Below are 27,676 nucleotides of genomic sequence, written 5' to 3'. Positions count from 1 at the left end.
ATTCCTTCCAAAGTGAATCACCTCACACTTCTCTACATTAAACTCCATTTGCCACCTCTCAGCCCAGCTCTGCAGCTTATCTATATCCCTCTGTAACCTGCTACATCCTTCCACACTATCGACAACACCACCGACTTTAGTATCGTCTGCAAATTTACTCACCCACCCTTCTGCGCCTTCCTCTAGGTCATTGATAAAAATGACAAACAGCAACGGCCCCAGAACAGATCCTTGTGGTACTCCACTTGTGACTGTACTCCATTCTGAACATTTCCCATCAACCACCACCCTCTGTCTTCTTTCAGCTAGCCAATTTCTGATCCACATCTCTAAATCACCCTCAATCCCCAGCCTCCGTATTTTTTGCAATAGCCTACCGTGGGGAACCTTATCAAACGCTTTGCTGAAATCCATATACACCACATCAACTGCTCTACCCTCGTCTACCTGTTCAGTCACCTTCTCAAAGAACTCAATAAGGTTTGTGAGGCATGACCTACCCTTCACAAAGCCATGCTGACTATCCCTGATCATATTATTGAAGCCACTACCAACTGGGTTGATTCCATGGTCTGTGTAAAGAAGTGTAATGGGGACCTAAGAATCTGCATGGATCTGAAGGATTTGACTCTCGATATTAAAAGGGAACACTACCCTATACCAAAAAGGGAGGAGATAACTTGTGAAATAGCAGGAGCAACCTGCTACTGGCAATTGAAGCTCGATAAAGAAAGCACAAAAATGTGCACATTCAACACACCCTTCGCGAGGTATTGTTTTTTACAAATGCCATTTGGTATCATCTAGGCTTCAGAGAAATTTCATCATGCCATGGAGCATATAACTGAAGGAATACCAGGGGACTGTGCATATGTAGATGACATTATTATTTGGGGGTCGACATGGGAAAAACACGATAAGCATCTGCTAAGGGTTCTAAAGAGTATCTGAAAAGAACGGTCTGAAATTAAACAGGGCGAAATGTCAAGTCGGAGTGAATAGTATCACCTTCCTGGGAAACAAGCTGTCCGCACAAGCGGTTCAGCCCGATCAAGACAAAATAAGGGCGATTCTACAGATGCCACTCCCTACGGATAAAAAAGGGATTTTAAGAATGCTTGGCATGATACATTTTATGGGCAAATTCATTCCCAACTTGGCAGCCAAAACAGCGCATCTGAGGGAGCCCATAAAGAAGAATACAGCATTCCAGTGGTCCAGCAAACACAAACAAGAGTGGCAGGCATTGCAGGTTTTGCTTACCACGGTGCCAGTGCTCATGTTTTTTGACCCAACCAGGAGCACAAAAATCTCAAACGATGCATCGGAGGATGGTTTGGGAGCGGTTCTGCTACAGCAGAATCTGGAAGGAGACTGGCTGCCAATGGCATATGTGTCCAGGGTGATGTCCGACACTGAACAATGATACGCACAAATTGAAAACGAGTTTCTTGGGCTCATTAATAGGCTGCCGAAGTTCCATGATTATGTGTATGGGCTTCCAACCTTCATTGTGGGGACTGACCACAGGCCACTGGTCGCCATCATAAAATAGAATCCCTATGCAAAGTCACCGAGGCTGCAACAAAAGTTGCGGCGGTACAATTTTGAATTGGTATACACGCGGGGTAAACATCATATCATGGCTGACATGCTTTCCAGAGCTACCGGCACTGAGGAACCACTTCAGTTAGATGAGCATGTATAGGTACACGGAAACATGGTGACAGAGTCTCTGCCAGTCACTCACAACAAGTCAAAGGTCATTACAGAAAAAACTGAGAAGGACCCAATGTTGCACAAAGTGATAAAGTACATCCTTGAAGGATGGCCCAATGGATCTTGTTCGAGTTTCTATAACATTCGAGCAGAGTTAAGTGACGTTAATGGATTTCTGTTCAAAAGTCAGCAGTTCATGATTCCACAGACATTGCGGTTAATGATCCTCGTCAAGTTGCATGAACGGCACTTGGGGATGGAAAAGTGCAAGAGGAGAGCCAGGAAGGCAGTCTATTGGCCTGGGATCAACCGGGACATTGAGCTGATGGTGGAGAATTGTGAAACATGCTGACGATTTCAACGCAAGTAGAGCAGGAACCCACGCGAGACAGTCACTAATGACAGGCTTAGCTCAGTGGGCTAGACAGCTGGTTTGTAATGCAGAACAAAGCTAGCAGCGCGGGTTCAATTCCCGTACTGGCTTACCTGAACAGGTGCCGGAATGTGGTGACTAGGGGCTTTTCACAGTAACTTCATACTTGTGACAATAAAAGAGTATTATTATTATTATTGCCCCATGGCAGAAGGTTGGCATGGACCTTTTTCATAGAGCTTTGCAGGCTTCACTCAATTTTGCTATTGCATTGCAAACCTAGAGGCCCTGCAATTGCAGCACTCCTGTAGACTTGGCATGGAAAGAATGCAAAATCTACCCTGCCTGAATGGATGCACCAACTCACCAACAGAGCTCCAAAATGAAAAAGACAAACCTTCCACAGACTTTTCGCAGCAAGTGAAAAGTACCCCACCCGCAAATTGGATGGCTGACCCTTGTGAAAGCTGGATCAGGGGAAGGGGTTTGTGCAGTTGAATACCTATTCAACTGAGAATGATTAGCACAAGCATTCACTGGACTTGAGCAGCTGAAATAATGAAACCTTGCATCAAATCAGAATAGCGGATTGACATTGCCATCAGGCCTCTCCCAAATCTTCCAGCATGAACACAGCATGTCCCCATTAGGGGCCTGGGGTGGAGGGTGTTGCATGCAGCAGTCCCATACAACGGTAGGTTGCGTTGGTTCATGGACTCCCAAGATGCCTGTGTCTTTTTTGGCCTTGTGGAGTCTGTGGAGCATGTACATGTAAGTTGTCCTAGGCTGCACCCCCTTTTTAGTTTTCTGGTAGATCTGTTGTTTTGTTTGTGGTTGCACTTCAGCCAATGCTCCTGCTCTTCAGGCAAGCCATGCAGAGCGGGATGCCGAGCGAGGAGGATCTCCCTGTGAGCCTGCTCCTGGGCCTAGCCAGGCAGGGACTGGGGTGTTATATCAACTCCTTCAATCATATCTTGTTTTAATGTTTTAAGTTTCCTTTAAAATTCCACTTACTTCGATGCAGGAGATGGATTTTAATTTATCCCCCAATTTGTTGATTTTGTTTATTTGGCTAATCAAAAGAAGCACAACATGCCCATACTGATACCCTTGCCAGCATGGGGTACCATGCTGGACACAGCCAATGTGGTCAGCAATGTATTGTGTGTCATTATCCTACTTTGTAGCTCTAGTGCCAGGATCAGTAGTGCTATGGCACCCAGTTTCATGGCCAATATATTATCAACATATTTTCCTCAGAGATTCGAGGAATTATTCCTAGAACAACATGCCATTGAAAATGGTACCCTTCTTTATGAATATAATGTCGACATTGAATCAGTCTAATGGTAATATTTCTACTGGTAGCTGGTGCTGCTGAGATATTACATGCTAACTGACAAAATATTATACAGTCGTTAACCTTGTCTGGTTTTAAAATTTCTAATGTTTCACTGTTATTTTATTGCATATGTAGTGTGATTAAGGGTGCATTTATATAGCCGGTCTTGTGTAACAAGGTTTCAGGGGCACATTAATGCAAAATGTGTCATTCTAATGCTGGGTGCCATTTGATGCCAGAGAGCACCAAGGCCAACCAGTGTGAAATTCTCCACAGCCAAGGAATTTGATCTGCAATAACTCCAACCTGGTTCCAAACACAATTTGAAAATGCCCTGCTGTTTCAGAAACTTACTTCTTAATGTTTGGAAAAATCTCACTCTTACCCCATGTTCCTAACATTAAAAATTGCAAATGGCTCCAAGCATGGCATGCCCAGTGTCACTCTCCCACTGACCTCAGTGCGATGAGGAGCAATCTATAGTCAGTAGTATAAATCATGGAATTAAGACCTGTTTCTACAGTCAAATTGAAGCCTTGTAAAAAAAATACTGCAACAAAGTGTGAAAATGCTTTAACATTGAAGGTCTAAATTTGATTTCGACCTGTTGTGTAGAGCTACCACTTTTTCACTGTTTTAATAAACAGTTTTATTAAATGTTTATGTTATTTCGCGAGTTACTTTTCAGAGACTGTAACTAAGAAGTTGACCAAAGACGCAGAATATCTCAGAAAGTAGTTGTATGGAAGTCCAAAAATGTGCAGGTGAGGTAGATTGGCCATGCTAAATTGCCCTTAATGCCCAAAAGGTTTGGGTGAGGTTACTGGGATAGGATGGAGGTGTAGACTCGATGGGCCGAATTCTGTGATTACAAGATTCTATGATCTATGGAAACCAGATAGTACATATCCATGTACGTTTTGTTGCTGTGTAGCAAATTGCGATACAAGGGTAGCAAGATCTCAATACGATGATTGGATAAGAGATTCTGACGTGCCTTCAATATGAACTGGAACTGAAACATTCGCCTTTTCTAAAAAATATAGCGATGTCATACACATTTCAACTGGATGAATATGGATATGGATGGATGGACGGGTGGATGGATATGTAACTTGAAATATCGCCTGAGTTTTACTAAATCAAAGCCTTAGCTAGAGATTGGATCAGAGCAATCCAGTAAACTATGTCTATTGGGATGCAATGCATTGTAATCATGAACGCAGACTGAATATGCAAACTGATTAATTATAAATCCAACTCTTAACTTAAACTTTCCAGCACCATGCTGGTCATTGTCCTCCAAATAAACTATGCTAAAACCTACCATAAACTTCAAATGATTCATCTTGAATATAATTCTGCTAACAAAATGCTACATTTTCCCCTAATACAGCTTCGCATACTTCAGATGGGATGCATTTTTAAAATCTTATTTTGTTTTGTGATGGTTTGGGGCTTTTAGTGGATAAGATTCAAGCGTAGAGAGAGAAAGAACGGATTGGAAACATTTGAGGTTAAAACAGATTTTGTTGATGGGTTTGCTGTCTTGTTGCCGTTTGTATTGTGTCTGATCTCTATAAAAGCTTGAGATTCTGCCATGGCATACATTTCCAACGGGAGGTGTCCTTGGCGCGAGAAAGTATATTCTCAGCAAACTATCTGGTTGAACCTTCTCGTTGATGAAAAGAGTAAAACCGCGACGGCTGTTTGAAGGAAAAGCATGCCTCACATCAAAATGTTGATTTATTTTGGTGAAAGCCAGATGTTGACCTCTGCATGAAAGCAATACTGATGTTCAGTTGGCCGGGAAGGAAAGATTATTGTACTTTTTAAATATTGACTTCTCAGGGCAGCGTGAACTCAATCTATATATATAATTGTTTAAAACGACATTGGGGGACATTCCAGCATCAATGATGTAATTCCTGTTTACTGATCCGAACTCGTTGTTTAGTGCACGCAATCCGAAATGGTTCAGGAAGTTCTCTCTATTCTACGAGTGTAATCACGTGAAAATCATTCGACAGCCCGAACTTTTGTTGAGGAACCGGTATGAAATCAGACAGTTTAATAAGAAACTGCATCTTTTCAAGACACCTTAATGACCCGCTAAATGTGATCGGGTAAAACATGCATCTTGAATTAATCGGAATCATTTTGAATGAAAACTTTCAGAAGTAGAACCTATTAAATTCTATCATATAATCCCACCTAAATAATAAAACTCAGCGCGCCTTGGTTCCATCCACACAGCGACAGTTAACATAACATACATTACTTTGAGGTTTAGGGTAAATATTCGTTTTTAGTCCACAAAATACCAGTCAAATTAGAGTCAATAACATGCTTTATCAAAGGACAAAGGACACATTATTACCCTGATTAAAACGGGAAAATCTCTTGGCTATGGTTGTTTGATTTTCATACAATTCTCTTTTAAAATCTGATTTCGTGTGCTTCAACATTACAAAGAAGAACTAATTTGTGACATCCTACGTGTGCTGGGTTAAGTTTAAGGAGGTGAATTACATCAAGTTCCAATTTATATTTTCTGACATTCCAAATGGCGTTCATAATTCATACGCTGCACAATCTAGTTTCCGACTCTGTCAAATTGCCATTTAAATCGTGTCGACTAATTTGATTAAAATTCGTACACGAGGATCGTAGATCGAACGCGTTGCCTTCTGTCAACTCAAGGCTGAATCTTAACCCTTTACTGTATAATGAGAAATCGGCAAACTTGCATTTTTTAACAAGGCGTCGCCAGCTTGAGGAAGAACAGGAAGTTAAAATGAGTATATTTCGTTAGGTGTTATAGAAAGTTTTCATACAATACCGTCCAAGCTCCTAGTTTTATTTTAATTTTCCAAGCATTCCTAAACTCTGGAATTCCTTCTCTAAACCTCTCCTCCCTCTCTAGCTTTCTCTCCTCCTTTAAGATGCTCTTTATAACATTTCTGACCCAGTCACCTTCCTATGTTGGATTATTACATTTCATGTGCTGTACGTGTACGAGTTGTTGTTATTTCATCACGTGACTTCCCACTTCCCCCGGTAAATCAGGTGATATCCCAAATATTTTTTAGATCCAATAAACTGAAGTGTTTAAAGAAATGGGACAATGCACATAATCTTTTCCATGCCTCCAGGAGTTTTCCCTTTGTTTGCTTGTGGCAATGTTCAGGAGACTGTTTTTCATTCCCGAGGCTCCAGGTTAATCCTGGAGGACTAACAAGAGACAGCCCTAATGTGGGCTAGACCTCAAACAGAGTGCTTCTGGAAGTGTACATAGGCTGGACATCTGCCAGTACTGTCCTAGTAACACGCATACAGACATATCCTAAGTATTATTAACCACCGCACATGGAGTATGTAGACTTATTATCGAACAGCAATTCCATGGTAGTAAGTATGCAGAATACATCTCTAAAGATACATATCTACTAAATTGCAATAATGGACAAGATGTGCAAAGATATCAAATGATCAATTACCAATCTTCAAATCATCTTCACAGCACATAAGTTTGAGTCCTCTCAGTGCAGTGGACAAATCATTTCATCTTGATCTCCTCCATGTTCTTTTATGGAGCAATTGAATTCTCGTTGCTTTCAATCGATCGGAGAAAATAATTTCTCTATGTTTCGAGTAAGTTTAACCATTAGCTAATATTGTGCATCTTAACTTTGATGAATACACCGTTAGTCCTATCAACTTTCTTGAGGTTACTGTCTCCATTGATCTTAAATCGAGCTAACATAGCTATTTGAAGCTGCTTTCAGTGATCTCTGTTTCCTCTTTTGTGATTAATATTATTTTTTAACTGATAGCTCCTAACATTGATTAAAGGGTCGGTGCAGCGAAATCCTGAACACTGCGCCTGTAACTAAGGAAACTCTTCAACACTTGGCCGGACTACAAAGAACACTTTTTGTTTGACAGGCAATCCCTATGTCACAGTAAGCTTCTAACCATTGGCTAACCGCCCGTTTCCACTTCCATAACATCATCCTTGCCTCTGCTCATTGCTGCGGTTACCTCCAGGCTTAACCATCCCAACAGACTCCTGTTCAGCCTACTTTCCGGAAATTGAAGTTATCAAAGACTCTGCTGTCCATGTGAACGCCCACAAAACCGCATTCACCCACCTTCCCCGTGTTCACTGACCGACATCGTCTCCCAGTTGAGAAATGTCTGGATTAAATGGAACATAGAACATACAGTGTAGAAGGAAGCCATTCGGCGCATCGAGTCTGCACCGACCCACTTAAGCCCTCGCTTCCACCCTATCCCCCTAACCCAATAACCCCTCCTAAGCTTTTTTGGACACTCAGGGCAATTTAGTATGGCCAATCCACCTAACCTGCACACCTTTAGACTGTGGGAGGAACCCGGAGCACCCGGAGGAAACCCACACAGACACGGGGAGAACGTGCAGACTTCGCACAGACAGTGACCCAAGCCGGGAATTGAACCTGGGACTTTGGCGCTGTGAAGCCACAATACTAGCCACGTGTGCTACCGTGATTCTCATCCTTGTTGTGTAATCCATCCTTGGCCTAGCCATTGCAAGTCTTCCAGTCCTGCATCCCCCCCCCCCACTACCCCTCCCCCAAATAACTGCACTTCTCCTGATTTTGGTGGCTGCGCCTTCAGCTACCAAGGCCCTAGCTCTGAATTCCGACCCCGCTCCCACCCTCCCCAAACCTCTCTACCCCTCTCCCATTCTTACCTAAGACACTTTATAAAACCTACCTCTTTGACCAAACTTTTGGTCATTTGCCCTATTCTCTCCTGATGCGGCTCAGTATTTTTGTTTAGTAACACAACTGTAAAAAAACTTTTTTACAGTTAATGTTACTGTGTCAAATGTGCTTTATAAATGCAAGTGTTTGCTGTTGTTTTTGTAACCTAGTCTGTTTTCTCTAATTTGGCAATATTATGTTGATCATGCACCTGTGGATCCTCCCTTCCGATTCTTTAGAAGCTGTGACTATCTAACCTTGAGCACGTTTCTGCTTTAACACCAGACTCACAACGTTGACATCAAAATTCATCACTTTTATCGCATTTTTCCCAATATCTTAAATAAAAAGAGCTCTTGGCTCCCCACAATCTTTCCTTCCGCCTTTCATATTCACACTTTTAAAAGCAATGCTCAGCGCCACCGAATCAATATTTTTAAAATTACCTCCTCAATGTTTACAACCTTGGATGTGGCCAACCATTCGCTGGGAATTGGGTTGTTCCACTTACAATAGCTTTTTAAAATAGTGTATGTATAAGGAATAATGTAAAGAATAATTTCCTTACAGTGTGAACTTCAAATATTACTAGGTTGCACTAAAATCTATTATTTTACTCGTAGTCAGAACTGTGGACTAAATATCTCAGAAGTTGCCCCCTTCAGGATTTGAATTCATATCATACCTTATCGCACATCTTTAAAAAAAGGTTATCAGATCATTATACATACAATTAGTTATTCAGATGCCCGGTATCTTTTTTATCTAGAAATTTCCAGCAGCCATTTTGCACACAGCACGGCTTTAGAGCTAGAAATGAGATCAACGACTAGTTACCTGCAATGTGGGTTGTTTGATGGAGGAATGTTGGCCAGGACACCAGGAGGGATTTCTGCTTTTCTTCAAATGGTGTTGTTAGATTTTATGTCCAATTGAACTAGCGTCAGAAAATAGAAATGTAAGCTAAATAGTTTATCTGAATGATAGAACCTGCGACAATGCTGCACGTATAGTACTCCATTGACAGAATTCAGGTCCCGGAGTGGGATTTGAAAGTACATACTCTTGGAAACACGATTGAGATGAACTGAGCCAAGTTGGCACTTGAAATGCCACACCGGGTTGGTCCCTCTCACGGTACTCATGCCGGCCAAGATCGGAATTAATATTGTTCTACCTCGAATAATATTGTTTTTTACATGTAGGCTAAAATCCCAAATAGTACTGCCATCCTCACAGTGTGTATGCTGGCTAAACTGCAAAAGCAGTGTTACCCCTCTCGCTGTGGAACTACTGAGCAACTAAGTTGATGCAATAAGTCCTTTTCTCAATGCCCAGTCTCCGACAGTTTAAAAACGATCAACTGAAACCTAACTCTATGAAATAAAATGCCAGCAATTTATCCCACTGCTAGTTTACCAACTCATGCAGTAAATCTATTTCTACTGTTTTTCCAGACTAAATATTGATGTGCAAACTTTTAAATACTTGATACACACAACACGCAGCATGTTTTACAATCCACCGTTTGATTGAAAGGAATCAGAATTAGGAACCACGCGGTCTTGACTTGCGGAATACACCAGGGAACGGGATACATTTGGAAATTAGTTTGAATCCTATGGAGTAATGCAATGGCCCCATGCAAAAACAAGGATAGATTACAACGTGATCATTGTAATTTGCTTAAAGTATATTATCCACTATAAAGATGTCGACGCAAAGGTGGATTCAAAGATTGGGGTTGGCTTTGATATTCAATTTCGGGTTACGTATTGAAGAATAAAGTATTTTTTTTAAAGCAAATTTAAGTCCGAATTCGTTTTTTGATGGACACTAAAATTCAATTGCTCCTAATAGTAATTTTGGCAGTTTCAGTTAAGAAGACTGTTTCTTGAAAGTGCTCTTTTTATTGGTTCCAAAGAAACGCTGACTGTATTTGACCCAGATGGTGGGTCAGCTACATTTTTCCTGCCTGTCAATCAGGCAGCAGCTCAGATCCGCTCCAGGAAATTAACCATTTTGTTCAAACACACAGGAGCGCGCACGCGCGCATTGGCCATCCGCACATTTGAGGATCACTTTTCTATCAGCACGTTAATCTCAGGCCCTCAATGACTCAGGCGGCCATTGGCCGCTGTACTGTTCAACCGTGTACGCTTCGTTTATCTGATTTCTTTCAACGGAATACGTTGTAACCTTTATGCACAGCCTTTCACAAATTATTTTCTCTCAGGATGCCTTCTTTTAAAATGAAATCAATGGAAATGATGGCGAGCGTGCAGTGCGCACGTTAGGCATGCTGCTGTCATCTAACCCTACAGCGTGTAAAATGTCTGCGAATTAAAACCAGCTAGACTGCGTTGCATTTGAACAATTGCGAAATTAGTCAATGAAACATTTACCAAAATATACTTTGAGAACCATTCTGACATCCAAACTGCTTAAAGCATTCATTTTTCCAGTTTCACATTTTCAAACTTCCTATGAGCATCTCAGGCCCATTTTTAATGTTAATTGTGCCATTTAGCTTCATCTGTCTTATCAGCAACATAACCAGTAGATCTTTCAATTCCCGCTTTGCTGTCTGACCTAGTATCTTCTTACCTGAAATCATTTCCCACATTAACTCCGGCGAGGGTAGAGGGAGACTGAGGGCCCACTCTCTATGTCCTGTTCACAAGTTGCAACGTCAAACAAACTTTCGTCAGATAATAGCCCCGGCAGCTGAAGTGCCTATCGAAGTTCTCTCTTTCTTTCTCATTTCAATGGCCTCTGGTCAGTGCTGATTAATAACTTTTCTCTCTCTCTCTGTTGTGAAGTGCAGGCCCAATTGCAGAATAATAGGAATGTCCTGTGACCAAGAAAAGACTCGACCTTGTGCTATTTGATTGTGTGAAACTAAGAAAGGTCTTTAGGAGTGAGACCCAAAGCATTGACCCGCATATCTCCCGCAGACACTTCATTCATACAGCTCGACTTGCAGTCGCCCGAATCTCTATTGTTTGGCTACAACAATGTATAGAATTTTGTACAAAGTAAAACTTGCACACCCACAAATGTTGCTTGGCTGTACTTAACGTGGCACATTCTATCGTCTACTTTGCTTTGGTTTATGTTTGCAAATGGGCAGTTGATCCTGTACAAGCATCAACTGGTCGTTAAACCCTTTCCTTTTCATCTATTTCGTCTTAGTAAGTTACTGCTTTGTGGTTGCAGCCCTTTAACTTCTCTGTAGAACGGCATTTAAATGTTCCACAGAACCAAGCAGAAAATGTAATTTAAAAGAGCAAGAGTTGCTCTTGCAAGAAGCATTTGTTACACTGATATCTGACGATCCTATTTACCTGCACTTAACTCAGTGTGGTTAATTTCCAAAGGCTTTGCTCCGCTTTGTTAATTTCCAATCGTTGTCCTGTATTACTTGAGTGAGTTGTAAGCCAAAATTTATCTGGATATTTTAATTCAATCAGCTTAAGTATTAATATTTCGATTTGGGGTGGCTTAAATTTGATTTGACATAACTCAGATGGGCTATATGCTAAACGGAAGAGAGCTACTTTGGAAAACCATTACATGCGTTCTGTTGTTTTGAGCCTTCACGGATTCAAAGGGCTCCAAACTCACGAATATCCTTTAATAAATAACCCATCATTTTCACACCTCTGGAGTAAGATTAATGAACTTTGCTTTGACGTCATGTGAATTCATACCGCTCAAACCGGATTACACAATGTAAAATTCCCTTTGTTTGATTATCTCGGATCCCTAAAACATCATTTAATTGTTCAAAACATATACACTTGTGAAATAAAAGGATTTTTTTGGGGGGGGAGCTGAGTTTTGTGCGAGTCCTTTGTGTTGCCCACTTTAGCGCCATTGAGCAGTACTATTGCATTTTAAATGAATGTTCTCACATTTTAGATGTCGACAGAACGCGACTGTTTCAAACGCCAGTTCTCCTGTGCGCGCACTGCCATAAGCAAATATTCAGACAGCATGCTGCATGTATTGTAAAGCCGAGACCTGACCCCCTTCTATACCATTCATTGTATTTATATGCAAATATTCTTAATAGATCTCATTGCTGTCAGTGTGAACATACCCTGCACTTTTCACACGAAGTAAGCGCTAAAACAAATGGTTCTGCGCAGCAATTGAAGTTGCTTGTGACCAGCAATAGAATGCAGGGACACCTAAAAAGATAATTGGATGGATAATGGATATAATAACGCTGTGTGTTTTAGAAATCTTTTAGATTGCGGTGGTAATTGCTGGGCACATAGGTATCGCCTATATTTTCTATGTATGCTTTCCGTTTTTATTTTAGACCCTCATTGTTAATCCATTCGCTTTGCAGGGTTTTGAGGGCTATACCCGCAATAACACCAAAATGCCAAAGGACGCCATGCATTGCTGGTGTTGAGTAGCTGCCAGTTACTGTCCAGTTCAAAACTGAGTCCGCTCTTAGGAAATGACTGTCCTGAAAGGGAATGCAGGTTGTCGCTATGTCATTCGCCGTTTCTCAATACAGGTTTCGGTTTCGATCAAACTGGGCCACCTTTATTGCCAATATTGCGTTTAATAAGAAGCCCGTTCGTCGGTTGTTGATTTGTGTCCTCGAATTCCCTTTCCAAAACGAGAAACGTTTCTTTTCCCTCGTGTAGTGGGCAGCCTTGAAAACACAACCCAGTGTGCAAGCGGCAGTCGCTGCCATATTACTGATGTATCACACAGATTTCCACATCCCACGTACTGACTAGTTTAGGGTAACAGAATGGGGCATATTATTATGCAATTTTAGTAAAGGGAAATTGGCTGATGTCAAAAATGCACAATAAAAATGCATCCGCATTGCCAGTGACAAATTGGCAGTTTAGAATAGAAACAGGGAAGCTGTTTGTTACGAGGTGACCGTGTGTTTGAGTACAATAATAATGATACAGTCTATAAAACGTCCGCAGTTAGAGGTCATTCTGTTAAGGACGCCCTTTTAAACCTTCCTGGAGAAAGGCGATGAATGACTCTCGAGGTTTATACTGTATTACGAGACGTTTTTCAATGCTCTATTGAGTTAGCGTCATTCAGTCTACGGCAGGCAGCTGAAGCTGTCTGAAGACAGGGAGCGAGCCAGGCCTTCTTAATGCACAAGTAGATAACGATTAGAAAACAGAATGCTGATGTGCATCATCGTTTTAGATTAGAAACGGTTTGTTTCCTGTTAGTAATCCCGCACACTGAAATGTCAATAGTCCGGCGATCTCTCCCAGAATGCGGATTAAAGAATCATTTGGCCGAATCCGAGTTGGATTTGGGAAATGATCAGAGATAAATTAAAAACGGATGAAATGTTTTTTTCCCCAAAATGTTTGGTGATAAAAGGATTTTGATCAAAATGTGTCAAAGACTAAAATAACATAAATTATAATAAATATGTTCTTTATAAACCTGATCCATTCGATAAGATTTTTTTGAATATACAAACGGCACGACAGTATAACATATGTCACGATGGTAAACTAGATACAGAAGTCATGTAATGAGTAAAATGGGGAAGTTTCTGAAGATGTTCAGTGTGTTATTGCGTGGACCGGTTTCTATCAACTGTTCATTTTGTAACGATGCAGCATGAAGAACTGATCATGATTTATCCTTGCAGTCGGAACTCTCTCATCAGAACACTTTTTATTTGCTTTTTACGAAACAATTACACCTGCAGAAAACATGCACAAATGTCCTTTCCAAAGATGCATTGGGTTGTGAAATACCCACTGCCTGTAACAGCCAGCATTTCTGTCCAGAGCTTGTCGCTCGCAACCCACCCATTAGGACTGCGTTGGGCTTTTAGTCAAATCCAAATTACATACTGCCTTTTTAATCTCTTTGTTGCTGCTAAAAAGTAAATGTGTCAGGCACGATCTTCCAATTCTTCTCAAACCTCCTCGCGGACCTGATCCTTCACATTTGCTGGGTGAGCTGGCGAATTTCCACATTTACATGAGATCGGGGGACGGAGAAGGAGGTTTAAAGAAGTGTTCAGAGCCTGATGTTCAAACACAAAAGAGGAAGCAGGGAGAGAAAGGGAGAGGAAAAAACAAGCGATGAGCCGGCGGGTGTGGGGGGTGGGGTTGGATATCCCTGCATTTGGAATTGGGAAATGCACATCAGCTCTGCTGAGAGCGGCCAGGAGCCTGGGAGAGAGAGAGAGAGAGAGGCTGATTTAACTCATTGTGATGCATGGTGTGACCTGCCCTCTTTTGAGGAAAAAAAAAGCACGCTTTGCTGAGCTGGGAGCATCTGACTAAGAATGAGAGAATGCACTGCGCTCATCCCGCTATTCCAACACTTCACACAGAGACTAGCAGGCTGCTGGCAACAGCGCTCCGCCGCCGCGGCACCGACGTGTTCTTACCGCGGTCCAAAGTTATGGATGTGGGGGACAAGTATTGAGGGGAAGCGGACGCTTTCATCAGAAGGCTTTGACTGGCTTGTAAGTTTCGTGCTTGTGTCCGAAGCAGTTTCTCAGTTGAATTGTGGAGACGCAGTGTGTGGAGCTGGACTCGGCTGTCTCCCTCCCTGCCCTCCACACCAGTTTGCTAATGTGTGTTAGGAGCCGTTGTGTGTATTTTGCTCTCTGTGAAAAGCAGGATTACTTTCGGGCGGTGGTGTGTGTGTGTGTGGGGGGGGGGGGGGGGGGGGAGGGGTCCTGCAGGGGAGGGGGGGTGATGAATGGACCTCCCGCACTCCCCCACCCCAGTCAGTACAGTCACTGCCACTGATTCCCATGCTCCATTCACTCAGATTTCTCCGCTCAATTCCGGACCTGCTTATCCAAGTCCCCAGGTTTAGTTTGAAGTGTAACTGCACCCCCACCCCCCCCCCCCCCCCCGCTCCCCTCCCGCACACTCCTTCCTCGCCGGCAGAGTGTGTGTGTGTGCCCGCTCGCAGCTCTCACTTGTTCAGCTTTCATTCTGATCTGAAACACTTTGGGAGACGGGAGCAATTTCCAATTTCTTCCAAATGGGTTGGGTTTCCTGCTCCTTCGGAAACACACTTACAAGACGAGGGCACGAATTAGTGACCCCCCCCCCCCCCCCCGCCCCCACACTCCTCATTTCCCCCAAATGTTTCCCAAGTTTAAATGCAGATCGCCTCCCCTCTCTTTGTCCCTGGCGTTGGAGCAAATGGAAGCTGCTGCTTTGGAAAGGAAAGAAAGATGGCGAGTCCCATTGTAAGTGGACTGTTCCGGTGCAAGTGCTTTAGTGCAATCCTACAGAACCAGGCTTCTTTTGCACGTTCTCTGTGCCGCACTCACTGGAGAGAGCGACGCAAATCGATTGCAAAGCGCACAGAGCCGCAGTTAGGGTTATATCCCAATCTTCGGATTTTGGCCCTTTCGCTTTGGCGGGATTGGCGGCCTGATCGCCTCAATATTCTTCGCTCCGGGGAACCGTGGCTGCTTTGCCCAGAGTCCCGCCGGGCACACGGTGAGAAGTTACATTTGGAAACCAAAGCGCCGGCAAGTGGAAAGGGACAAACTGGAGGTACCCACCGCAAGCTAGAGTGGCGATGGTGCGGAAATGTGGCCCAAGGAGATTTGCCTGACCATTTCTGCCACCTTTTTATTTGTAAGCAGCTGCAGTAAGGAGACTTTTAAAAGTAAACTGCACCGACGCTGATCAAAATGGTCCTTTTAATTGGGCGAACATACTAATGGGAGAACTAAATGAAGGAGCGCTGATGTTTATCTGAAAATCATCAGATTTACATGCATCATTTTTACATGTATCGATGCATTCGTAGATATTTAAAACATTATTGGCCGCCAATTCCTAAATAGGTAATCAACCATATTTCAAAGAAAATAGAACAATCTGCTTCAAATAATTCTCAGTTAAGGCGCGATTGTTTAACAACGGATGTTAGTTAATAAATAGATCTTGTAGAAAATGTTGAGTTTAGTGTGCGGTTCCTGATTTCAATGAAACTGCACAATGCATCAACATGTGATGCAGAAAGGTATTTATGCTATCAGGAATCAATGGAATCAAGCATTTCGCTGAGTTGCAGTCATAATTCTTTCAAAAGATCAGTTTCAAATGTAGCGTAAAAATGTAACGTGGATATGGTTATCAGCTCCCCCTTCAGAACCATGGACAGCGATCCGTTGAAGTGTTGGTGCCTCATGTCTACACAGCCGCATAATTCAATCATCAAAATACTCGCTGCAGTTCAGACTTTTGAATCGAGTAAATGTGGTTTGAAGTTATCTGCTTGGCACGTTTATAGGTACGTGTGCACAAATGTTATTTATACCAGACTCGTGTGTGTATGTGTGGATATAATGTGTAGAAGTACATTTCTCCAGCTGTACAGATTGCGCTTTGTGTGATGGCTTACCCCAGTGCAGGTTGTCGGCTTCAGAAGGGGCTGTCTTATATTTGTCTTGCACTCTCTTCATACTCTCGGAGACAGCAATGATTCCTCGCTTTCTTCCCTTAACCGTCTGCATTTCCTTTGCGAAAGTGTGCGTCTACCAATTGAATCGGTTTCCGAAAGGAACCCAGTCTGATGTGTAACATAATTCCAGAATTGAACTGGCAATTTTGCATTCAGCGTTGTCTGACCGCGATTAATCAAATGACTGCCATTACTCGAATGCGTGCGGAGCTGCGTGTGTGTGTGTGTATGCTGTTTGTGTATACTAGGTATGTATGCGCTGTGTGTAGTTAGATGTGTGTATACTAGGTGTGTCAATGTGCTAGGTATGTGTGTACTAGGTGTGTGTTTGTGTTAGGTTTGTATGTGTATTAGGTGTATGTATATACTAGGTGTGTGTGTACTAGGTGTGTGTGTGCTAGTTGTGTGTACTAGGTGCATGTGTGTGTGTTAGGTTTGTACTCGGCTTATGTGTTTGTGTAGTAGATTTGTGTGTGCTGGGCATGCATGTGCAAGGTGTCTATGTGTTAGGTGCCTGCATATTAGATGTCTGTGTGTGCATGCAAGGTGTGTGCACTAGGTGTGTTTGTGTGCTAGAGTGCTAGATTATGTGTGCTGTGTATGTGCTAGCTGTGTGCATTAGGTGTGTGTGTGCTGGATTGTGTGCATGCAATGTATGTGCTAGGTGTGTGCATTAGGCATGTGTGTGCTAGTTTGTGTGTGCTAGGTGTGTATGTGTTGGGTGCCCGTGTGTTAGGTGTGTGTGTGCATGTGCTAAGTGTGTGTGCACTAGGTGTGTGTATGTGCTAGGCTGTGTCTGCTCGGTGTGTGTGCATGCAATGTGTGTGTGTTGGTGTGTACACTAGGTGTGTGTGTGTGCTAGGTGTGTGTGATAGGTGTGAGCATGCTAGGTGTGTGCATACGCTAAGTGTGTGTGCACTAGGTGTGTGTATGTGTTAGGCTGTGTCTGCTAGGTGTGTGTGCATGCAATGTGTGTGTTGGTGTGTACACTAGGTGTGTGTGTGTGCTAGATTGTGTGTGTGCTAGGTGTGAGCATGCTAGGTGTGTGCACTAGATGTCTGTGTGCTAGATGTGTGTGTGTTAGGTATGTGTGTGTGCAATGTGTGTGTGTGCTAGGTATGTGTGTGTGTGTGCTAGGTATGTGTGTGTACTAGAGGTGTGTGTACTCGGTGTGTGTGCTAGTTGCATGTACTAGGTGCATATGTGTGTTAGGTTTGTGCTAGGCGTGTGTGCTAGATTTGTGTGTGTGCTGGGTATATGAGTGCAAGATGTGTATGTGTTAGGTGCCTGCATGTTAGGTTGTGTGTGTGTGCTAGGAGTGTGCGCGCGCTCGATTGTGTGTTCGCGCTCGATTGTGTGTGCTGAATTGTGTGTGCTAGGTGTGTGTGTGCATGCAATGTGTGTGCTAGGTGTGTGCACTAGGTGTGTGTGCTAGTTTGTTTGTGCTAGATTATGTACACTAGGTGTGTATCTGTTAGGTGCTAGTGTGTTAGGTGTCTGTGTGCATGTGCTGGGTGTGTGCACTAGGGTTGTGTGTGTGTGTGTGCTAGATAGTGTGTGATAGGTGAGTGTGTGCACGCAATATGTGTGCTAGGTGTGTGCACGAGGTGTATATGTGTGCTAGATTGTGTGTGCTAGGTGTGAGTGCACTATGTGTGCGCACTAGGTGTGTGCACTCGATATGTGTGTGCTAGCTATGTGTGTGCATGCTAGTGTGTACTAGCATGTGTACTAGGTGTGTGTGTGCTAGATGTGTGTGTGTGCTCAGTATGTGCGCACATAAGATGTGTGTGTGCACACATGGTGTGTGTGCACTAGGTGCATGTGTGCTAGGTGTGTGTGCTATGCATGTGTGTGCTAGGTGTGTTTGTGTGCTAGGTGAGTGTGCGTGCTATGTGTAAATGGGCTATGTATGTGTGTGTGCTAGCTGTGCGTGTGTACTATGAGTATGTGTGCTTTCTATGTGTGAGTGCTAGATGTGTGTATGTGTGTGTGTATGTATGCTAGGTGTCTGTGTGCTAGGTGTGAGTGTGTTCTTGCTGTGTGTGTATGCGTGTATGTGCTGGTTGTGTGTGTGCTAGGTGTGTGTGTGTGTGTGTACTGGGTGTGTGTTTTTATGTTGTCTGAGTGTGTGTGCTAGGTGCATGCTTTGTCTGTGTATGCCAGGTATGTGTGTTTGTGTTGGTTGTGTGTGTGTGCTAGCATATGTGTGTGTGTGTGCTAGTTGTATGTGTTTGTGCTGGGCATGTGTGCGTGCTCGCTGTGTGTGTGCTAGGTGTGTGTGCACTAGGTGTGCACACTAGATGTATGTGTGATATGTATGTGCACCAGGTGTGTGTATGCTAGTTGTGCATGCACCAGGTGTGTGTGCTAGGTGTGCACACTACATACGTGTGTGTGCAATGTGATTGTGCGAGAAGTGCATGTTTGCTACATTGTGTGCCTAGTTTTGTGTGCATGCAATATGTGTGCTACGTGTGTGTGTTAGGTGTGTGTGCTTGGTGTGTGCACTAGCTGTGTGTGCTAGGTGTGTGTGCTAGGGGTGTGTGCGTGCTAGGTGTGCATACTAGGTGTGTGTGCTAGGGTTGTGTGCATGCTAAGTGTGCGTGCTAGGTGTGTGTGCACTAGGTGTATCTGTTATACGTGTCTCTGCACTAGGTGTGTGTGCGCTAGGAGTGTGTGCATAAGCTATGTGTGTGCTAGGTGTATGTGCACTAGATGTGTACACTAGATGTATGTGTGATATGTATGTGTGCACCAGGCGTGTGTGTGCTAGTTGTGCATGCACCAGGTGTGTGTGCTAGGTGTGTGCACACTACATATGTGTGTGTGTGCTAGGTGTGTGTGTGCTAGGTGTGTGTGTTTCTGCTAGCTGTGTGTGCACTAGGTATGTGTGTGTGTACCCGATGTGTGTATGCTAGTTGTGTGTGCTAGGTGTATCTGTGCAACATGTGTGCATTAGGTGTGTGCTAGGTGTGTGGGTGCATGAGGTGTGTGTGTGTACTTGGTGTGTCTGTGTTAGGTGTGTGTACTAGATATGTGTGTGCTAGATGTGTGTGAGGTGCGTGTGCTAGGTTGTGTGTTAGGTTTGTGTGAACTAGGTATGTGTGATAAGTGTGTGTTATGTGTGTGTGCACTCGGTGTGTGTATGCTAGGTGTGTGTGCTCGGTATGGGTGTGTGTTAGCTGTGTGTGTGCTAGGTTTGTGTACGCTAGGTGTATGTGCTAGGTATGTAGGTGCTAGGTGCGTGCATGCTAGGTGTGTGCATGCTAGTTGTATATGTGATAGGTGTGTGTGCACTCGGTGTGTTTGTGTGTGTGCTACATTGTCTGCTAGGTGTGTGTGTGAGCATGCACCATGTGTCCTAGGCGTGTGTGTGTTAGGTGTGTCTCTTTGTGGGCAGCACGGTAGCATTGTGGATAGCACAATTGCTTCACAGCTCCAGGGTCCCAGGTTCGATTCCAGCTTGGGCCACTGTCTGTGCGGAGTCTGCACATCCTCCCCGTGTGTGCGTGGGTTTCCTCCGGGTGCTCCGGTTTCCTCCCACAGTCCAAAGATATGTAGGTTAGGTGGATTGGCCATTATAAATTGCCCTTAGTGTCCAAAATTGCCCTTGGTGTCGGGTGGGGTTACTGGGTTGTTGGGATGGGGTGGAGGTGTTGACCTTGGGTGGGGTGCTCTTTCCAAGAGCTGGTGCAGACTCGAAGGGCCGAATGGCCTCCTTCTGCACTGTAAATTCTATGATATGATATAATGAGTCTCCACTAGGTGTGTGTGTGTGCTAGGTATTTGTGTGTGCTACATTGTGTGTTATGTGTGTGTGAGCAAGCAACATGTGTGTGGTAGATGTGTGTGTGCTAGGTGTGTGTATGCTAGGTATGTGTCTGCACACTAGGTGTGTGTGTGGGCACAAGGTGTGTGCACACAGTGTGTGTGTGCCAGGTGATGTGTGTACTAGCTGTGTGTGTGCTAGGTGTATGTGCATGCTGGTGTGTTTGTTTATGCTGGATGTGTGCGTGCTAGGTTTGTGTGTGCTAGGTGTGTGTATGCTAGGTATGTGTCTGTACATTAGGTGTGTGTGTGGGCACACAAGGTGTGTGTGGCCACACAAGGTGTGTGCACACAGTGTGTGTATGCCAGGTGATGTGTGTACTAGCTGTGTGTGTGCTAGGTGTATGTGCATGTTGGTGTGTTTGTTTATGCTGGATGTGTGTGTGCTAGGTGTGTGTGTGCTAGATTGGTGTATGTTTGCTAGTTGTGAGTGTGCTAGGTGTCCATGTGTATGTGTTAGGTGATGTGTGCTAGGTGTGCACACCAGGTATGTGCCAGGTGTGTATGTATGCTAGGTGTGTGTGCTATTTGTGTAGGTGTGTGCATGGCTTGTGTGATTGTGCTCGGTGATGTGTGTGCTAAGCATGTGTTTGTGCTAAATGTGTGTATGCTAGGTGTGTGTGCTATTTGTGTGCATGTGGTAGGTGAAGTGTGTGCACTAGTTGTGTGTGTTAGGTGTGTGTGTATCAGGTGTGTGTGTGTATATGTGCAAGGTGTGTGTATGTGTGAGTGTGACATGTGTGCATGTGCTAGGTGATTTGTGTTCTAGGTGTGCGCACTAGGTGGGTGTGTGTTAGGTGTGTGTTTGTGCTAGGTGTGTTTATGCTAGGTGTGTGCTATGTGTGTGCATGTGGTAGGTGAAGTGTGTGCTAGGTGTGCACACTAGGTGTGTGTGTTCTAGGGTGTGAGTTCTGCGTGTGGGTGTGCTCGCTGTGTGTGTGCGTGTGCCAAATGTGTGTGTGTTAGGTGTGTGGGTGCTAGGTGTGTGTGTACTAGGTGTACTAGATGTGTGTGTGTGTTGGGTGTCTGTGTTTTAGATGTGTGTGTGCTAGTTGTGTCTATGCTGGGCATGCGCTGCGTGTGCTGGGTGTGTGTGTGCTAGGTGTGTGTGTGTGCTAGGTGTGTGTATGCTAGGTGTGTGTACTAAGTCTGTTTATGCAAGGTGTGTGTGTATGCTAGGTGTGTGTTTGTGCTAGGTGTGTCTATGCTATGTGTGCACGTGCTCGATGTGTGTGTCTTTGCTAGGTATGTGTGTATGCTCGGCATGTGCCTATGCTAGGTGTGTGCACTAGGTGTGTGCTAGATTTGTGCATATGCTAGGTGTGTGTGTTAGGTGTGTGTATGGGGTGCTAGATGTGTGTGTGCTAGTTGTGTGCGCGCTAGGTATGTGTGTGTGTGCTAGATTTGTGCGTATGCTAGGAATATGCATGTGTTAGGTGTGTCTGTGTTAGGTATGTGGGTGCTAGATATGTGTGTTCTAGGAGTGTGTGCACTAGGTATGTCTGTGTGCTAGATTTGTGCATGTGTTAGGTGTGTGCATGTGCTAGATGTGTGCTAGATGAATGCATATCCTAGGTGTGTGTGTGTGCTTGTGTGTGCGCGCTAGATGTGTGCATATTCTAGGTGCGTGCACGTGTTAGGTGTGTGTGTGCTCGGTTTGTGCATACTAGATGTGTGTGCTAGATGTGTATGTGTTAGGAACTTTTATGTTAGTTGTCTGTGTGTGCTGGGTGTTTGTATTGGGTATCTGTGTACGCGGTGTGTTAGTGCGAGTTTCTTGTGCTAGGTGTGTACGTGTGCGCATGTGTTAGGTATGTGTGGCTGCTAGGCGCTTGCGCTAAGTGTGTGCATATGCTAGGTGTGTGTGTGCTATGTATGGGCTAAGTAGGTGTGTGTGCTGGGTGGGTGTGTATGCGCTAGGTATGTGCATGTTCTAGGTGTGTGTGCATTAGGTATGTGTGCATGTACTCGGTGTGTGCATGTGCTACTTGCATGTATGTTCTAGGTGTTTGCTAGGTGTGTGCATATGCAAGGTGTGTGTGCTAGGTGTGTGTGCGCTAGGTGTGTGCATGTGCTCGGTGTGTGTGAGTGCTTGGTGTGTGTGCTAGGTATGTGTGCTGAGTGTGCATGTGTGCTGTGTGTGTGCATGTTCTAGGTGTGTGTGTGCTAGGTGTGTGCATGTGCTAGGAGTGTGTGCATGTTCTAGGTGTGTGCATGCTAGATGCATGTGCTGGGTATGTGTGCACTGAGTGTGTGTGTTTGTGTTGGATGTGTGTGTGCTGGGTTTGTGCGTGTGTGAGGAGTATGTGTATGGGTTCTGGATGTGTGTGTGTGCTCGATGTGTATTCTGCGTGTGTGTGCTACATGTGTGTGCGTGTGTGTGTGTGTCCATAAGATAATAAGACATATGAGCAAAAGTAGGCCATTCGGCCCATCGTGTTCGCTTCGCCATTCAATCATGGCTGATTGTTTCTCATCCCCATTCTCTGGCCTTCTCCCCATAATCCCTGAACCCCTTATAAATCAAGAACCTATCTATCTCTGTCTTAAAGACACTCCGTGACTTGGCCTCCACAGCCTTCTGTGGCAAAGAGTGCCACAGATTCACCACCCTCTGGCTGAAGGAAGTCCTCCTCATCTGTTTTAAAGGATCATCCTTTTAGTCTGAGGCTGTGCCCTCGGGTTCAAGTTTTTCCGCCTCGTGGAAACATTCTCTCCACGTCCACTCTGTCTAGGCCTTTCAGTATTCTGTAAATTTCAATAAGATCCCCCCTCATCCTTCTAAACTCCAATGAATACAGGCCCAGAGTCCTTAACCACTCTTCATAGGGCGGTACGGTAGCACAGTGGTTAGCACTTTGCTTCACAATGCCGGGTACCTGGGTTTGATTCCCGGCTTGGGTCACTGTCTGTGCGGAGTCTGCACCTTGTCCCTGTGCCTGCGTGGGTTTCCTCCGGGTGCTCCGGTTTCCTCCCACAAGTCTCAAAAGACTGTTTTCATTAGAATGGCGGAGGTTGAGGGGTGACCTGCTAGAGGTCTGCAAGATTATGAGGGATATGCATTGAGTGGATGGACAGGCACTGTTTCCCAGAATGGAGGGGTCAGTCACAAGGGGACATAGGTTTCAGGTCCATGGGGAAAATTTGAGAGGAGATATGCGAGGCAGGCTTTTTTACACAGAGGGTGGTGAGTGCCTGGAACGTGCATCCAGGGGAGGTTGTGGAAGCAGATACTTTAACGCCGCTCCAAAGGCATCTCGACAAATCCATGGATAGGATGGGTATCGAGGGATGTGGCACTAGGAAGTGCTGAGGGTTTTGGCCAAGGGTGGTATCATGGCCGGTACACACCCCCCCCCCCCCCCCCCCCCCCAAACAATAAATTCTGGTGGAGACATGACAAGAGGGCTAGAATACAAGACCAGGGATGTACTCCTCAGGCTATTTAAGGCTGTGGTAAGACCCCATTTGGAGTATTGTGAGCAGTTTTGGGCCCCATATCTAAGGAATCATGTGCTGGCCTTGGAAACGGTCCAGAGGAGGTTCACAAGAATGATCCCTGGAAGGAAGAGCTTGTCATAATAATAATCATCATTATTAGTGTCACAAGTAGGCTTCGATTAACACTGCAATGAAGATACTGTGAAAATCCCCTAGTCGCCACACTCCACCACCTGTTCGGGTACACTGAGGGAGAATTCAGAATGTCCAATTCACCTAACAAGCACGTAAAAGAACAAAGAACAATATAGCACTGGAAAAGGCCCTTCAGCCCTCCAAGCCTGTACCGGCCATGATACCACCCTTGAAACTGAAGTGACATCACAGAAAAGCTGTGACCTGAGTGGCTGGTTGGGAATCTACACTTATTTAAAAAAATTAAGCATTGGTAACTAATTAAACATAATTACTTAATTATAATTTAGAGGGGTATCTAAGCCAGAGATCGGAGAGTACTATATTTAGCTTTCGCATTTTTATTAGAAATCTAGTGCTAGGAAACAGATAGTTAGCAGTAACTTTGAAATTTAAAAAAATATATATTAAATTTTTTTTTTTTAATTTTAATTTTAATTAATTGACGCAATGTCAGTTAGAGGGGTGCAGTGCTCTGACTGTGAGATGTGGCAGGTCCGGGAGGCTTCCAGCGTCCCGGATGGCTTCATCTGCAGAAAGTGCACCCACCTGGAGCTCCTCACAGACCGCATGGTTCGGTTGGAGCAGCAATTGGATGCACTTAGGAGCATGCAGGTGGCGGAAAGCGTCATAGATCGCAGTTATGTAAATGTGGTCACACCCAAGGTGCAGGCAGAGAAATGGGTGACCACCAGAAAGGGCAGGCAGTCAGTGCAGGAATCCCCTGTGGTTGTCCCCCTCTCGAACAGGTATACCCCTTTGGATACTGTCGGGGGGATAGCCTATCAGGGGAAAACAGCAGCATCCAGAGCAGTGGCACCATGGCTGGCTCTGATGTTCAGAAGGGAGGGTCAAAGCGCAGAAGAGCAATAGCAATAGGGGACTCTATAGTCAGGGGCACAGATAGGCGCTTCTGTGGACGTGAAAGAGACTCCAGGATGGTATGTTGCCTCCCTGGTGCCAGGGTCCAGGATGTCTCCGAACGGGTAGAGGGCATCCTGAAGGAGGAGGGCAAACAGGCAGAGGTCGTTGTACATATTGGTACTAACGACATAGGCAGGAAGGGGCATGAGGTCCTGCAGCAGGAGTTCAGGGAACTAAGCAGAAAGTTAAAAGACAGGACCTCTAGGGTTGTAATCTCAGGATTACTCCCTGTGCCACGTGCCAGTGAGGCTAGAAATAGGAAGATAGAGCAGCTAAACACGTGGCTAAACAGCTGGTGTAGGAGGGAGGGTTTCCGTTATCTGGACCACTGGGAGCTCTTCCGGGGCAGGTGTGACCTATATAAGAAGGACGGGTTGCATCAAAACCGGAGAGGCATAAATATCCTGGCCGCGAGGTTTGCTAGTGTCACACGGGAGGGTTTAAATTAGTATGGCAGGGGGGTGGGCACGGGAGCAATAGGTCAGAAGGTGAGAGCATTGATGGAGAACTAGGGAATAGGGACAGTGGGGCTCTGAGGCAGAGCAGACAGGGAGAAGTTGCTGAACACAGCGGGTCTGGTGGCCTGAAGTGCATATGTTTTAATGCAAGAAGTATTACGGGTAAGGCAGATTAACTTAGAGCTTGGATTAGTACTTGGAACTATGATGTTGTTGCCATTACAGAGACCTGGTTGAGGGAAGGGCTTGATTGGCAGCTAAACGTTCCAGGATTTAGATGTTTCAGGCGGGATCGAGGGGGATGTAAAAGGGTAGGCGGAGTTGCGCTACTGGTTCGGGAGAATATCACAGCTGTACTGCGGGAGGACACCTCAGAGGGCAGTGAGGCTATATGGGTAGAGATCAGGAATAAGAAGGGTGCAGTCACAATGTTGGGGGTTTACTACAGGCCTCCCAACAGCCAGCGGGAGATAGAGGAGCAGATAGGTAGACAGATTTTGGAAAAGAGTAAAAACAACAGGATTGTGGTGATGGGAGACTTCAACTTCCCCAATATTGACTGGGACTCACTTAGTGACAGGGGTTTAGACGGGACAGAGATTGTAAGGAGCATCCAGGAGGGCTTCTTAAAACAATATGTAGACAGTCCAATTAGGGAAGGGGCGGTACTGGACCTGGTATTGGGGAATGAGCCCGGCCAGGTGGTAGATGTTTCAGTAGGGGAGCATTTCGGTAACAGTGACCACAATTCAGTAAGTTTTAAAGTACTGGTGGACAAGGATAAGAGTGGTCTTAGGATGAATGTGCTAAATTGAGGGAAGGCTAATTATAACAAGATTAGGCGGGAACTGAAGAACATAGATTGGGGGCGGATGTTTGAGGGCAAATCAACATCTGACATGTGGGAGGCTTTCAAGTGTCAATTGAAAGGAATTCAGGACCGGCATGTTCCTGTGAGGAAGAAGGATAAATACGGCAATTTTCGGGAACCTTGGATGACGAGAGATATTGTAGGCCTCGTCAAAAAGAAAAAGGAGGCATTTGTCAGGGCTAAAAGGCTGGGAACAGACAAAGCTTGCGTGGAATATAAGGAAAGTAGGAAGGAACTTAAGCAAGGAGTCAGGAGGGCTAGAAGGGGTCATAAAAGGTAATTGGCAAATAAGGTTAAGCAAAATCCCAAGGCTTTTTACACGTACATAAAAAGCAAGAGGGTAGCCAGGGAAAGGGTTGGCCCACCGAAGGATAGGCAGGGAATCTATGTGTGGAGCCAGAGGAAATGGGCGAGGTACTAAATGAATACTTTGCATCAGTATTCACCAAAGAGAAGAAATTGGTAGATGTTGAGCCTGGAGAAGGGTGTGTAGATAGCCTGGGTCACATTGAGATCCAAAAAGACGAGGTGTTGGGTGTCTTAAAAAATATTAAGGTAGATAAGTCCCCAGGGCCTGATGGGACCTACCCCAGAATACTGAAGGAGGCTGGAGAGGAAATTGCTGAGGCCTTGACAGAAATCTTTGGATCCTCACTGTCTTCAGGGGATGTCCCGGAGGACTGGAGAATAGCCAATGTTGTTCCCCTGTTTAAGAAGGGTAGCAAGGATAATCCAGGGAACTACAGGCCGGTGAGCCTTACTCCAGTGGTAGGGAAATTACTGGAGAGAATTCTTCGAGACAGGATCTACTCCCATTTGGAAGCAAATGGACGTATTAGTGAGAGGCAGCATGGTTTTGTGAAGGCGAGGTCATGTCTCACTAACTTGATAGAGTTTTTCGAGAAGGTCACTAAGATGATTGATGCAGGTAGGGCAGTGGATGTTGTCTATATGGACTTCAGTAAGGCCTTTGACAAGGTCCCTCATGGTAGACTAGTACAAAAGGTGAAGTCACACGGGATCAGGGGGGAGCTGGCAAGGTGGATACAGAACTGGCTAGGTCATAGAAGGCAGAGAGTAGCAATGGAAGGATGCTTTTCTAATTGGAGGGCTGTGACCAGTGGTGTTCCACAGGGATCAGTGCTGGGACCTTTGCTCTTTGTAGTATATATAAATGATTTGGAGGAAAATGTAACTGGTCTGATTAGTAAGTTTGCAGACGACACAAAGGTTGGTGGAATTGCGGATAGTGATGAGGACTGTCAGAGGATACAGCAGGATTTAGATTGTTTGGAGACTTGGGCGGAGATT

The 27,676-nt window shown here is 44.7% G+C and overlaps 1 long non-coding RNA gene across 1 annotated transcript in view; it reads right to left on the bottom strand.

Moving 5' to 3' along the window:
• LOC140386011 (uncharacterized) overlaps window positions 1-11,004 on the bottom strand; it is a 29,731-nt gene extending 18,727 nt beyond the window's left edge. The window contains exon 1 of the long non-coding RNA XR_011933532.1: window positions 10,793-11,004. This is a non-coding gene — a long non-coding RNA (uncharacterized lncRNA). The remainder of the gene's footprint in view (window positions 1-10,792) is intronic.
• Between the last annotated feature and the right edge of the window lie 16,672 nt (window positions 11,005-27,676).

Source organism: Scyliorhinus torazame, chromosome 11 (assembly GCF_047496885.1).
Source record: "Scyliorhinus torazame isolate Kashiwa2021f chromosome 11, sScyTor2.1, whole genome shotgun sequence".
NCBI classification, from domain to species: Eukaryota; Metazoa; Chordata; class Chondrichthyes; order Carcharhiniformes; family Scyliorhinidae; genus Scyliorhinus; species Scyliorhinus torazame.
The sequence above is the reverse complement of the archived record's forward strand: the minus strand, read 5'-3'. Positions and strand labels throughout refer to the sequence as shown.